This window comes from Rhagoletis pomonella, unplaced genomic scaffold, assembly GCF_013731165.1.
Source record: "Rhagoletis pomonella isolate Grant_MI unplaced genomic scaffold, Rhpom_1.0 Rhpom_scaffold_00003, whole genome shotgun sequence".
Classification (NCBI taxonomy): domain Eukaryota; kingdom Metazoa; phylum Arthropoda; class Insecta; order Diptera; family Tephritidae; genus Rhagoletis; species Rhagoletis pomonella.
In genome coordinates, this window is record NW_023458557.1 from 66,009,564 (window position 1) to 66,025,238 (window position 15,675).

Genomic DNA, 15,675 nt, shown 5'->3' on the forward strand with positions numbered 1-15,675 from the left:
CTTCTTCAGCATTTCATTTGTCCCGTCCGGTGTTTCCACTTCCACTCGATAGGCTTTGTAGGCTGGTTTACTTGGGAGTGCTGCCGTTTCACGTGTCTGAGCATACGAGACGGTTTCAGCATATGTTGCCCTTGGATTCGCGTACGTCTCTCGCTTGCTATACACGTCCCGCATTCCGTTGATGAACCTCTGGATTTTTACTCTTTCGAGGCGCTCACCAGATGCATCTCCAATTGCCAAATAAGCCAACCTTTCAATCTCGGAGGCGAATTCCTGTAGCGTCTCGTTGGATTTCTGGCAGCGATTCTCCAGCTCCATCTGGTAAATCTGTCTCCTGTGCTCGCTACCATAACGTCTTTCCACTGCACCCATTAAGGCATCGTAATTGTTCCTTTCACAGTCGGGAATAGTCTGCAAGATTTCCGCTGCAGGTCCTTTTAATGCCACGAACAGAGCAGCGGATTTATCCCCCATGCTCCAATGATTTTCTGTAGCTGTCTTCTCGAACTGGAGCTTAAAGACTTGGAAAGAATCGTGCCGTCAAAGGATGGAGTCTTTACCTTGGGAGCACTTGTAGCTCGACGATTCATCTGCAATTCTCAGAGGGGGCCTTCCAACTCTTTTACCTTAGCCTCGACTTTATCCTGTCTATCCTTGATTTGTTCGTTATCTCTAGCCAAATTCTCCTGCAGTTGTGTACTCTTTGCATCCTGCACTTCCAGCAACTGTGATACATGTGTCTTCTGTGCCTGTAGCTGCGACGAATTATCTGACAACTGTGTTTGCATCTGAGATGACATCTGTGACATGGCACCCAATAACATGTTCATGTCTATAGCCGTTGACGCACAAGGAGCCTTTTGCTGTTCTTCAACCTTCCCGGATGTCTGCTGCACATCCTTCGATGAACAAGCAGCCTCATCCTTCTTTTCGTCCTTTGCGGATGCATCGTCGGGTTTACCCTGGAAATCGTATTTGTCCACGTCGATACCTTCAGCTCCCATAGCCTCTCGCAACCGGGATAACAATTCCACTTTTCTTCCGGAGGTGGCAAAATTACGCTTTTCCAACTCCTGCTTCAGCTCCTCAATCGTTAAGTCCTGAATTTTTCGTTGTTCGCTTTGTGTTGCCGCAGTATTCGCCACAGTATATACATGATTTATATTTTAAATAAGTATATATATTACGCAAATACCTCGCGTAATTACTAGTTTCTATTGTTTTTTCTGTCTAAATCCAGTTGAACTAATCACATGTTTCTTTCGCGTGTTAACGAAAACTCACCACCGCATGGCGGTGACGTTGCCGTTGCTTCTCTCTGTCTCTATCAACAGTAAATTTGATATGCTGCTACGTACGTCAACCTACGTTTACGCTACGTCGTTGACTAACTGCGCTTTAAGTATACGTTCTGCGTTCTTGACTAATTTCAGCTTAAATAGGTGCGCAAAGTAGAGCTGCAAAACTATCGATAGTTTTATTTTTGCAAAAACATCGATTGTTTTCGTGCGATAGTCGATAGTTTCGATAGTGCCGGTGCATTGAACTTTCGTGATCGTTACTTATAGGGCATTCACACGTAGCGATTTTACAGGCAACAAAAGTTGAATGCGAAGTTGAATGAGAAGTTGAAAGTGAAAAAGTTGCCATCCCTATTCAGACGAACACGAATTGTTATTTACATTATTTAAAATGAATTTGAATCGCAAAATTGTATCAATTGGGGTAAAGTTGGTAAGCCAAGCGTTGGTAAAAGTGCTTTTTTACCAAGTTTTACCAAGCCACTCGCCAGAATACTATTTCAAAATGGTGGTATGTATACAGACTGTTAACAAACACAGGGTTGCAAGGAAAAAAAGTTGAACGAGCTCAAAGTTGGCTGGCGACCAACTTTGTTGAAAGCGATTAGTTGAAAGGCCTTTCGGACGAGGCGATTTTTGCTTTCAACTAAAAGTTGCCTGAAAAATCGCCCCGTGCGAATGCCCTATTAAATAAGTGACACTGTGAATTTAACTAGGATAAAAATGATGAATATATTTAGAATTTCACATTTGAGATGTAATATTTATACTTACATATGTGCAATTTTTACATTTACATATGTACATATTTATATATTATACACATTTTGTTCGGAGTTGAAGTTTCCCTATATATACAACACGATAGTATGCGATGCTATTGAAAATATTGATAATATTTTTCAAACTATCGAATGGCGTCACTATCGATAGTTTTGCAGCTCTAGCGTGATTGTTTGACAGATCAACCAGGATTTTGTAAAGCAATTTTTGTTTCGCAGTATTTTCCATAACATCCCGCCATATTGTCTATCACTCGTGGATAAAATATAATTAAAAATGCCGAAAATTAGCAGGTCAATACAGTTAGTGATGAAATTCATTAATTTTATTCGCGCATTATTTTTTAAATTTATTTTCATTATTTTATCATACATTTTAGTATTAAAAATTCGGCGCTCGGCAACACTGAACTTTACGAGGTTGTTTGCGCATCAAATGGTCATAACGGGGCTTTCGCACGCTGCGATTTTCAGGCAACTTTTGCGTTCAACTCACGCAGGGGTACACGAAAAAAAACTTCAATGGCTAAAAATATCAAAATATAAAGAAATATCAAAATATTCGCTATAAAAAGGCGTTTGCATTGCTCAACTTTGCATTATACTTTTGGTTGAACGGCCTTTCAACTAATCGCTTTCAAAAAAGTTGGTCGCCAGCCAACATTTAGCCATTCAACTTTTTTTTCGTGCAAACCTGCGTGAGTTGAACGCAAAATCGCATCGGGCGAACATCTTTTAAGCAATAATCTTGTAAGTCGAAAAACCTGAATTCGAGAAAAAACGCTTTAAAGAATTGTATTGTAATGTTAACCTTATGGGGAAACCAAAATATTTTCATTTATAACCTTTTAAGATGGGGGTTTCTCATACTCATGGAATAGTTATTGCAGAAAACGACGGCATATATAACTCAATTCTTTCTTAAGTCGACTTAGGCGTTTATTGCTTATGACCACAAAAATTTGCCTCGTAAACTTACGAGGGGCTCGTAAATAGAGACCCATACAAATTTTTACAGTTATTTATTTACGAGGTTTACGAGGCTTTTACGAGTTTAAGGGAAGACGCGTTTTTACGGCGCGTTAAAGTCTGTTTCCTATCGACCGAAATTGCGCAATTCTCAATTAAATTTGAAATTGTAACGGTTTTCTCGACCATCGCAATAGGTTTGTTCCACACGAGCCCGCGGGTACCCGCGGGTGCCCAAACCAGCCCAGAAAGCGTTCCTCACGCAAGAAAAAATGATAAAGCGACGCACACATTAGCGCGATTCACACGTTGCGAATCCGCAGAGCTATAAATTACAACAATGCCACCCATATATTTTAATGAGCTAGCGCACACTTGCACGATTCCGTCGCTGCGAATTTTTCGAACATTCAAATTCCTCTTTTGACGCGTTCTAAACACGGCTTGCAACGTTTTGAAGGCGTCAAAGGAGAGGAAGAAAGGTGTCGTAGCAATAAATTCAAAGAAAAAAACGTGTGATGTACAAAAACTAATAGTGCACGTTCGTAATAACACTATTTTGTTCGATTTGGACCAGAGATGCTCAACAAACTATAAGAATCGATTTCATTTTGTTGATGCGCAAAAATAACTTATCAAAATAATTTCTTTTCAGAGCTGAATTAACGAAACAAAACCCAATCGATAACGTTGAAACGAAATAAATCCTCAATCGTTAAAATCGAAACAAAATAAATCAACGAAAAGTTGTTGTTGTATGCCATTGCCAGCTCACTATAAACATCTAGCACCTAAATGCATGCTACAGCTTCAGCATTAACGATTGAATTTCTTTTCGTTAATAAGCACAATAGAATTATTTTTATAATTACCTAAACAACAACAGAAACGATTGATTTTTTTGGTAAACGCTAAAATTAATGTTACAATGCATCCTTTATTTGGACACGCCGAGTGCGAAAATACACGAAAAAAGGGAAAATTTAGTGAGTTCTACATCGGAATTCGACGCGAAAAAATCGCGCAAGTGTGCGCACGTTTGCGGATTCGAAGCTAACAACCGAATTCGCAGCGTATTGGAAACCATAGAATCGCGCCAATGTGCGCTACGCTTTGAGCGAGTTTTTCGCGTCAATTTCCGATGTACAATTCACTAAATTTTCTCGTTTTCTCGGGTATTTTTGCCCTCGGCGTGTACAAATTGTACAAAATAGTATTATTATGCACGTTTTCTATTACTTTTTGTACATCACACGTTTTTTTCTTTGCATTTATTGCTATGATACTTTTCTTCCTCTTCTTTGACGCCTTCAAAACGCTGCAAGCCGCGTTTAGAACGCGTCACAAGATAAAAATATTGAATGTTCAAAAAATTAGCAGCGACGGAGTCGTGCAAGTGTGCGCTAACTCATTAAAATATATGGGTAGCATTGTTGTAACTACAAAAGATCTGAAAAGATGAAGCAAAAGAAAAAAGTAATTTTCTGGCTGACGTTTGTAATTTCGGCGACATGTTATTTTCTGTGAAAAGTAAACAAAAAATATGAAGACGAAGCATAATGAAAAAAATGCAAGCAATGGTGTAGCACATGTTTGTGCTAACCAATTTATTATTTTTGTATGTGTTTTTGCATCCAATCAACGCGCACTTCATTTAAATTACATTTGCACAAAAAATGCTTTGAAAATCGTTTAAAAATTACTGAAATAAACCACCGACAAAATACACATAAAGAAAGAAGCAAAACAGAAATAGCAAACTTCAAAATTACGCACTTTTCCACACTTTTTTCTCAATTGCTATTACAAATGGCTGCTTCTCAACCGGTCAAATCTGTTCTAATGGTTCATGGCTTTGCGGATTCGCAACATGTGAATCACGCTAATGTGCGTAAATGTCTTCTTCTTTGTGCACGAAACAGCCCGGACTTTTTTGCCGAACACAAATGTGCAAAAGGGCAATTTGAAATAACAGCTGTTGTTTAAATCCGAAACCAGGGTTCGGAAATTCTCATTTATGATTATTCGTTTTCATTCTGTAACAAACTCTCTTTGGCCGGGGTAGGACTCAGTCGGACCCAGAGTTCGTATACAAGAATATCCTCCGCGTTTATATGTCGTCCCTGACTTCCCAAAGTGATCGTGCCGGTGGCTTAAAATGCCGTTTGTGATGAAAATCACCACTTGCTGTCGATGGATACCGCCGTTGTTATCTGTCGATTCACTTGGGAAAAACTAAGAGCCCTGCTGATGTTTTCGCTGCCCTTTTAAGCGAAGTCGATCTAGCTGTACTCTGGCGTGATCGCTGGTCCGCTATCCTTTCTTTCGCTCTGCTCCGTATATATTTGGTTGGGTTTTCTTTCGCCGCGGCGTTTGCTGATACATAACTGTTGGCATTGTTAGTGTCGTTCGCTGTTGTTGACGAAGTACATAATCCGTTTACGGTTCGATTTGCTTGCTGATATTCCGCTTTACATGCCATTTGTTTTCTGCATATGAATATATGTATTTATGTTTGTAGGTTTAGGTCTATGTAGGAACCAGTGACGTGATTTTTTTGTTGTTTAGAGGGGGGTGCAAGGGTTTTGTGACACATTAATTTGCGAATAATTTAGGGCGTCACATCCCACCCCTTCTTTGGGAGACAGCTGCTTACCCGTAGGTTCCTGTTTCTGCCCTCTTCTCCATCTGCCAATTAACATCCGATGTTAAATCTTAGTTGTGATGATGTTAGCTTTCGCTTATCGATGACATTCTGGATGGGATCACTGCGGCGGTCGCCATCGGGTTGGTAGAGTTGTTCGCTGTATGCATCGATTAGGACAGCGATGACGGTCAGCAAGTCGTTGGGAGGTTCTTTGTAGCTGGTGCGGAGGCGTGCGACGGTTGATCGCTTCTGCTCGTTCGCGAAGATTATCTTTCGATTGTTGCTGCTCAACCTCTTTGTGCTGTTGCTTTACTGGTATAGCCTCCGGTGTTGGTTCGTCGTCGAACGGTGAAGCGTAGGGCTTGATCCTACTGATATGTATCCTTCTTTGACTACTGAGGTTGTCTTGGGATGCCACTGAGATGATTACTGGAGACATAAAACTCTCTATACGAAATGGTCCCTCAAATTTTGGGCCGAGTTTAGCAGAAAAGCCGTCTATCGCTTTCGACAAATGTCGGGCTTTAACCCAGACTAGTTCCCCGACTCCGGGTTTCCAAGGTCTTCTGCGCAGGTTGTAATATCGGGCTTGGTCCTGTGCTGATTTCTCGTAGCAGCGTCGCACTATTTGGAAGATTTCTTGGAGACGCTGGGCTTTACTCTGCGGTGTCTCTGGGATACGGGCTATTCCAGGAGTTACTTCATCGTACAGCGTTTGCGGGAGCCTTGGTTCGCGACCTTGTACCAAAAATGCGAGGGAGTAACCGTTTGCCTTGGAGGTGCAAGTGTTAACCGCCATCATTATCTCAGGCAACTGGTCGTCCCATCGTTTTTGTACCCCATCTGTTAGTTGGGCTATGACGGTCTTGATGGTACGCTTCATCTGCTCCGTAGGGTTTTCCTGTGGGGTATATGGTGCCGTAAACTGCTGCTTGACACCTATGTCTCTGAGAAACTTGTGGAACTTCTTGCTAGTAAATTGCACGCCGTTGTCGGTGACGAAGATTTTCGATGTCCCAAATCTGGATAGAATTCGTTCTCGGAAAGCCTTAACCACCCCGTCTGTTGTAGCTTGTCGCATGGGGATGAGCTGTGCCCATTTGGAATATTTATCGATTAAAACCAAGAGCATAGTATTTCCGTGGGTTGATCGCGGCAGTGGTCCCACAAAATCCGCGCAAACGATGGCCCATGGTTCTTCAGCGACTTGGGTAAGCATGCGTCCAGCTGGAGCTTCTTGGCTAGGTTTATATATCTGGCATGTGGAACACCCGCGTACAAATCGGCGGACATCTCGCAGCATTCCAGGCCAATAGTATCTTGCCATCGCGCGATGTGTTGTCTTTCTTATACCCATGTGTCCTGCGGTTGGTTGGTTGTGGATTTCTTCAAGGACTCGTCTTCGCATCGCCGCTGGCATGCAGAGTTTCCAAGGGGCGATGTCTTCGTCCTGCGTTCGCGCTGGAATTTGGCGGTACAGTTGACCGTTCTCCTCGATATAGTCTGCCCACTTCTCTGGTTGTTGGTGAATTTGGTTCAGTCTGTTCTGGAGCCATTTGTCTTTCTCATCTTTGACAGGTAAATCGGCGGCCTCTTCTGTGGAAATCATCTGTATTGTTTCTAGGGGGCTCCTCGACAAAGCATCGGCAACTACGTTAAGCTGTCCTCTTCGGTATCGAATGTCGAATGTGTATTGTTGCAGCTCGAGAGCCCAGCATGCGATGCGACCTGATGGACTTTCTATGGAGTTCAGCCACTTTAGTGAATCATGATCGGTTACTACCGTAAAGTGGTAACCCTCGAGGTATGCTCGCATCTTTCGAATGCCCCATACAATAGCGAGACATTCTTTTCCAGTTCCAGCGTACACCCTTTTTGAGTAGTGACGTCAATGCCTGCGCCGCCTTGGCAAAATTTGGAACAAATCGGCGTTACCACGATGCAACTCCAAGGAATTGTCTGAGTTCTTTGATATTAGTTGGCTGCTTCATTGTTTGGATGGTGGCTACTTTGTCCGGGTCGGTTTGAATACCCTCTTGGCTGATCACGTGTCCTAAGTACTTTATTTGGGGTTTAAAAAACACACATTTTTTCGATTTCTTCGTCAATTACCTTTTCGTCGCTGGGTTCCGAGGGTAATATCTCTGTTTTATGGGTTGGTCACCCTTCATCGTTATACGGTGCGATGTAATAGCAGGAGTACCTTTTATGTCGTCGAATTCGCGAAGCTCTTTATCTAGAAACGCTTTGATTTTTCGTTGCTCTTCGTGATCTGTCACCGAATTGCTGCCCAGATCGTACCTTAGCTCTTGTATGCCTTCGACCGCTGTATTGGTGTAGTGCCCTATCGCTGCGTACGGCTCTCCATTCTTGACTTCTAATGCATTATCGTCTTGAACCGCATCTTCTCCTGTGGTTACGCTCCGCGGAGTACTCACCGCTTCCTCTTTCAGCTGCACACTGTTACATACGTCTGATTCCGGATTTGGAATTAGGTGAGGCATGTGAAGTGTGATTGTTTGTCCAGCCAAACTGATGGTGGCATTGGCGTGCCGCAGAAAGTCCATGCCGAGAATGATTTGGTCGGTGACCTGTTCGCCAACTCGAATTATTTAATCTACTGCTTCTTGTACCTCTTGCATTTACCCATCCGCCATTCGCACTTGGATTTTAGGTCGGGCTCGATGGACCTCACGTTGTGGGAGACTCTCGGCCACCTCTGTGCTGATGAAGCTTCGGGGTGCGCCGGTGTCAACTATGGCTATCATTGAGCGGCCGCCGATGATTATTGCTGTCGTCACCCGCTGATGGTCGTAAGCTAGATGTCTTAGGTGTGGTGAGGCGTTAGTCTTGATCCAGCCTCTCCTCGTCTGGCTGGACCCCTGTCGTTTCCCTGCTGTTGCGTTGATCGGCAGCACTCGATTGTGCGGATATCTTGGCGGCCGCACTGCCAACAGAAAATAACTTGGTCCTTCCTGCATCCGCTCGCGAGATGCCCATCTTGCCCACATCTACAGCACGCTGTTGTTGGATTAATTGTTCGTTGGGCCGATGTACGAGTCACCTGGTTTATGAGGATCGCATCTCTATGTTGTTGGGTAGGCGTCGGTCACGGCGATGTGATGGCGGTGTTACTTCGTCTTCGTGGTGATTCACTTGACGCAGTCGTTCTTCTCGTGTCCGAGGCGGTTCTAGATTCGGAGCATTTTTCCTAATAGCCTCGAAGTCTTCTGCCATTTTCACTAGCTCATCATATGAGTGGAAATCTTGCTTCGGATATAGAGTTGGTATTCAAAAGAACAATTGAGGTAAATTCTTTCTAGCCGCTGTGCGTCGGAGTAACCGTGTTCGGCTCCATGCATATAACATGGAGTCGGTAACGTCGATAACGATGTTTTACCGGAGATTAGTGTTAACCAGACATTGAGTAACTGGCCCTTAGAAGAAAACTCAATAAAACGGAGGTCTGCATTTCATATCCATGCACACATACATATCGTCGTTTAAAGTACAAAACCGCGTATCAACAAAATGCAAAACCGCGTATCAGCAAAATGCAAAACCGCGTATGCGAAGTTGTAGATTTTATTTTCTAGAGCGTAAAAACACTCATTTTTCAAAATGGTTCTCTTTTTTATAAAGCAATCGCATTTCTGGCTAGTATATTTCAGGACGAATGGATACGGATTGGGCCAAGGCTTGTGTGCGCAAATCCAATTTTTGGCAGCCAATGTCAGTTACGCGGTTTTGCAGAATGACGATACGCGGTTTTGTACTTTAAACGACGATATGTATGTATATGTATGTATGTATATCTAAGATGTTTATGTATATAACTTTGTGCATATGTATATATGTCGTAGTGAGTCCGTCTTAAGCTTTTGTCTTTTGACAATTATGTATACTAAGGGCCGGCTACTCAATGTCTGGTTAACACTAACTACAGGTTAAACATCGTTATCGACGTTACCGACTCCCTGTTGAATACATGGAGTGGGAGACGTCGATAACGATGTTTAACCGCAGATTAGTGTTAACCAGACATTGAGTAAACGGCCCTAAGTCTATGTATACAGACAACCATACTTGAATACATTTTTCTTTATTGTTTAATAATACGTAGCCTTGAACTTGAGAGTTGGTATTTTGCTAAATAATGCCACCTCATATTACGGTACATTAAAACGCTGACTATAATATGAACAAGCAAGCGTATGCAAACGTGCGAATACACGTAAATCATATTCCGAAACTGTAATGTACTTAACATAAAGTTTCGTCAAGTTTCGTCAAAAGTCATTTGCTTCATGATTCAATAATACAAGGTTCGATAAACTGACAGTTGTCTCTCTCGCACCGCTCCCTTAGCAGTGGCACCGTGTTGCTTCTTTGCAAACTTACTTGGAAAAAGTGTAGCTTTGGTGTGAAATAGAAGTATAAGATTTGGGCAATATGTTTATTTGTATATACATATGAAGCACATTTAACTTATGAAAACATAACTTTTTTTTAATTGGATGTTTACATAAAACTCGCAGTAGTGTTACAGTATATTTTGCTTAGTTGCACATCCTTCTTTGCACGAAAAACTTGTGCACGTAACCGAAAAAGGCACTTAAGCGAAATTTCTTTACTACTTCAATGAGGAAGGTATCCGAATCCCTATGAAACCAAATATTGGCGGACCACTTACCATGTAGAAATTACTGCAAGCGAAATTTTTACCGAATGTTATCTAATTATCTATATAACTACATAAATTGATAGCCATTTTCGTTGTTCTGCGAGATGAGCAAAATAAATAAAAGGTTGTAAAATTAGGTAATTGTAGTGCCAGTGCAGGTAAACATAATACTTTCATTGATAATTGATACTAGTCGCACAATTTTTAAGGCAGGTATCGCCAATGTGCAGCTATGTTGAATGCATCTATCGGAAATGTTAAAAATAATGCTTTTGATGCCCCTTTTGGGGTAGGTATCTTAAATGTGCACTTAAGCATAGAGGCAGCAAAGCAATATATACTGTATATTAATTTTGAGCCGTTTTGCAGTTTTTATACAGCTAAATAGCACATAAATTACGTAATTCACGTAGATACTGTAATATTATGTTCAATATTTCGTTTAAAATGCCAGATTTCCTGCAAATACATTACAATTTACAAAAGGAATTTCACTACTAATTGCCTATTTTGCGTACTGTTCTACTACCATTTTCGCAACAAGGGATTGCATTCTTCCCCTTTCCCTGTCCTTCGTAAATGCAACCTTTTGTAAGGAAGTGTCAAACCGCAGCTGTCAATAATTATCTAACCTTGTATTATTGAATCATGAGTATCCCTTATGCATTTTAACTGTTTCCCTTATATTGTACATGCCAAATAGAGAAATGCATTTACGTGTGGTGTGATCTTTTGTCCCCCTCTTTGAAATGTGCTTCTCATGCTCATATATCAGCATCCAAATTCTTTTCTCAAAATTTTGAAAATTCATCGTTTTTGGCCTATATTTGCTTTGTATACTATTTTCAACAAAATATAGGTCAAAAAACGATAGATTTTCAAAATTTGGAGAAAAGATTTGGCCGCTATATTCCAGATTTTTGGATCGTGACATTTTTTTCTCGGAGAACACGAGCTGATTTAATAAATCTGAGTATGAGGCATTATTGGTATGACCAACAGCTATCAAACCTAATATATTCGCACTAATTTTTTTTTTGTGTTCCAAAATGTTATATAAGGAATTGAAGGGGGCGTAAGGAATCATATAAGTAATTATACATTACGCAGGTATACGTATATCCAAATTCGTGTCATACAGCATTCACTGACTACTTTTTACTGTTTTATTTATTTGTTTTCGAAATTAATGATATATTTAAGAATTATAATTACTACCTTGTGTTTATTTTAGTAAATCCACTTTGATTTTTAATTGTGCAAAATTTATTATATACATACAATATCGGCAATAACAATAGCACCCCCATTTCAAAGTGATATTATTTCTTACTCATGTTGGTTTATTTATTTTTAGGAATTTGCAATACAGTTCAATTTCTAACAAAACCCATATAACCCCAATTTTAAAACTTCGTAGAAGACTACAAAAAAATACAACAAATTTTCACCCAAATTCAAACTTAAGTGTTAGAATTTTTTTGAGCACACAGTTTTATAGCCCCTTCAATTTTAGTCTAATTATACATATCGTCACCTGAAATGCAAAATAACGTATCATCACTATTCATAAGTTTACAGGACAAGCAAAAAACGATATAAAATGGAAACTACTTGAGATATTAGTTAGTGCGTTCCTTATCTCCCAGAAATAGTCAGACAAAGTCCGAAGTAGTCAGATTTAGTCCAAAAAGCGTTCAATACTCAGTGAGAGTGAATCTCTTCAGTCCGAAGTAGTCAGATTTAGCCAGAAGAATTTTTGCTGGCAAAATCTTGAAAAGTGTCTAACTCAACCGAATTTAAATTAACGGAAATTAAAGAATACACAAAAGGTCAGAATAATCTAAAAAGTAAAAAAGTGAATTGAAAGTGGAAGGAGGCAAAAAATAATTGATATAGTCAGTGTTTATTGTGCTTGTGCTTGTGTGAATGTGTTTTGTACACACATTTCTATTCTTACTTGACAGTTTCGTCAAGTTGTTTTGTTTTTGTAATTACGAATTACTCAAAGGGTATACTATCACAAAAGTAATGACAGTCTGCTGGAAGCAAAGGTTTTAGGTCCTGCAGATGTTGCCATTTCTTCTTTGAAATTCTTAGCCGTTTAGGTTAGGTTGCCGAATTTCAAAATTTCTAGCAGTCCTCTGTGGAAGAAGCTGATAATCGTCCTTAATGATAGGATTTCGATGGCTGAGTGGAAGATCGACCTATCTCGGCTGCCAGTTCAAAAACGCCCTATTTCAGAAAGCTTTTCAAGAACGCCCTACTTCAGAATTTGATTGAAAAACACCCTATCTCTTGGTTGAATAACGCCCTATTTCAGTGTTTTTCAATCAAATTCTGAAGTAGGGCGTTCTTGAAAAGTTTTCTGGGATAGAGCGTTGTTCAAAAATTTTCTGAGATAGGGCGTTTTCGAACTGGCTGCCGAGATAGGTCAATCTTCCACTCAGCCATCGATTTGTAATATATGGATCCAGTTATATCATACGCCAAACACGAAAGAAAGGTGAAAAACGTCCCTAGATTAAAAATATTAAAAAAAAATAAATAAATTATGTATTATTTACCTGGTCGAATAGATGAGTACCGCTTTGGAAGGTTTTCATAATCCGAGAAATAATCGTGTTGTAGTTGGGAAGGCAAATTTATTTGTTTATTATTAATCTTTCGTTGTATTAATTAGTGGGTTGAATCGCATTCCATTTGTGTATGTCCTACGATTAAATACTTATGATCAATGGAAATGTTGTTTTCTACACAAAACGAAATTAAGGCATTGGATAACACTGCATTTCGATTGTGGTAAAAGCATCCATCAGAATATATTATAAAATGATGAACATTCGGCGTATTAAACATTTCTTTCTTTATATGCTTTATTACAATAGTTGCGAAAGTAGAAGCAACAAGATTGCCTTCTGTTTCATCCCAGACATAGTTTTCAGATTTATGGGTTATGACATTATAGATCGTAAAATTATGAACTTGAAGTTTCATTTTGTAATAGGATGCATTTGCCTTTGAACGCGGAATAAGCTTTACCGCTTGCATGCCCATGCATAATAGTGAACATAAGCCTGCCTTAGCACTTTCAATATCATTCAGCCCTATCGCCAATTTCATGTGAATAAATTCCCACAATTTTATTATTATTATGGTATTATTTGAACCATGATTTGCTTAAGGAAAGAGCGATACTGGTCAGCTGTTTGTCCTCGTACGTATGTATGTACATATCAGTGATTGGCATGCGGTGCCTTTCGAGACTTCAAGTATACTCGCAAACAATGCGGTGTAAGTATGTCCGCCACGGCAAGCAATGCGATATTTGTGAGCATCGCAGTTTTTGTCGCGTTCGTGTTTGCGGTGACTTGTATGACCAAAGCGTCGTTACTGCATAGTATGGCACCGCATTTTCATGTCGACTTCGGCTATGCGGTGGTATGAGCGGTCGTTTAAACATCGCATTATTTCCGGATATGCTTGGCTGAATGCGGTGCACCGCATTATACGAGCATATGTAGGTATCTGTGCAGCGCATTTTATCGCTACAGTTGCCTACCAAGAACGATAGAATACAAGATTGCGCATTCCCGCAGAATGACATTTGTGGCAATGAGTAAACAAAGAATATGGCGAAGAACAATGAGTTGACAGTTACGAATTTGCAGTGAGAAAACGTGTTTTCTTCACGATTCACCAATTTCTCAAGCCATCTTTGAATATACCAAATTAAGCACAACGTTAACAAAAAATATACAACCACCCTTGAAATGTGTTCAAAAGAATAGGTCTTATTAATTAACTATTTATAATTTTTGTGTTTGTATTGCAGGGGCCGAAAAACACACACACGACATTTTTATACAGGTTTTATTACAAATAAAACGTTTTTTACTTTAGAACGCACGAATCACTTCGATTTTTCACTTGAAAGTACACAATACGTTTGCACTTGTTTCTAAACAAAAAGTTTGTTTACGTATTGCCATAAACGTCAAAGTCGGCAAAACCAAAGTAGCGGTTTCGGGAATGCGCCACCTTCAGTTCATTACACCATGGTTGCCTACAGAGTTTGTATGTATGCATGTTACAAAAAAAAATAATAAATATGAACATTTAGTCAAATTTAAATACACAGAATATGTAATAAGTATTTTCTTTTAATTCAATTCTTTTTTATTTCACTTACACTCGTATAATGCGGTGTTCCGCATTCAAACAAGCGTATCCGCAAGTAATGCGATGTTTGCGTTGTTTAAACGACCGCTCATACCACCGCATAACCGAAGGCGACATGAAAATGCGGTGCCACACTATGCAGTAACGACGCTTTGATCGAGCACAAAACACTCAAACACGACATCATTTGAGCTTGCGGTGATTTCGGTGGCGGTAGATTTCGTTACTAAGTATTAGATCGGTGTTATGCAGAAATTTTGTTTGGCAAACTGCGTGCAATTGTTGTTGCAGCAAACTCGGAGAGGGAGTTTGGCGACTCTCACAGCAAACTACTTTTGTTTGGTCAAACTGCAGCAAATTCGGTATTGTCATATACAAAAATTATTGACAGTTTTTGCTATACACAAAATTGCCGTGATACCGAAAGCCAGAGAACTGAGTTTATGCTGTAGGAGCTTCAAAGATTAGGGCACTATACGATATCATAAAAAATATATTAATTGTGCGCGTTATGTATTCTCATTTCGTGTTGGCAATAGCCATTAAAACCATAATGAACGTGCAACCCTGTGCCAAACTCGACGTAACCACCTCCGAGCAAACTAAGCAGCCGCCATTTAATTTGGCAAACAAAAGTTTGTCTGCATAACACCGACCTTATTGAGTTTGAGTGGTACAGTAAATAAATGTCGTTGCGGTGTATTCGAAAATGCGGTGTATTCGAAAATGCGGTACTAATGTAACACATGCAGTGTTGCCGAATTGCTATTTTTTACAGAAATTGGTAATTGTTTTCTTTATTTATCATATTTAGTAATTTGGTAACTTATTTTTCAACTTGGTAACTTTTTCGATTCAGCCCTACATGTAACACAGGTCATAAGAAGTTCTGGTTCCACATTAGGAAGGGGGCGTAAGCGTTTCCTTTTACAGAAACACCTGGGCATGAATCACGTAACTTTGAAACGATAGTCGTCCAAACGATACTGACAAAACGATGTTGTCAAAACACTGATTTATGCATTCATTAGTTCAGACTATTGGGGTCATACGTGATTCATGCCCAGGTTATCCTGAAAGTTTCGCAAGGCGAACAGTTCTTCGGCGTTC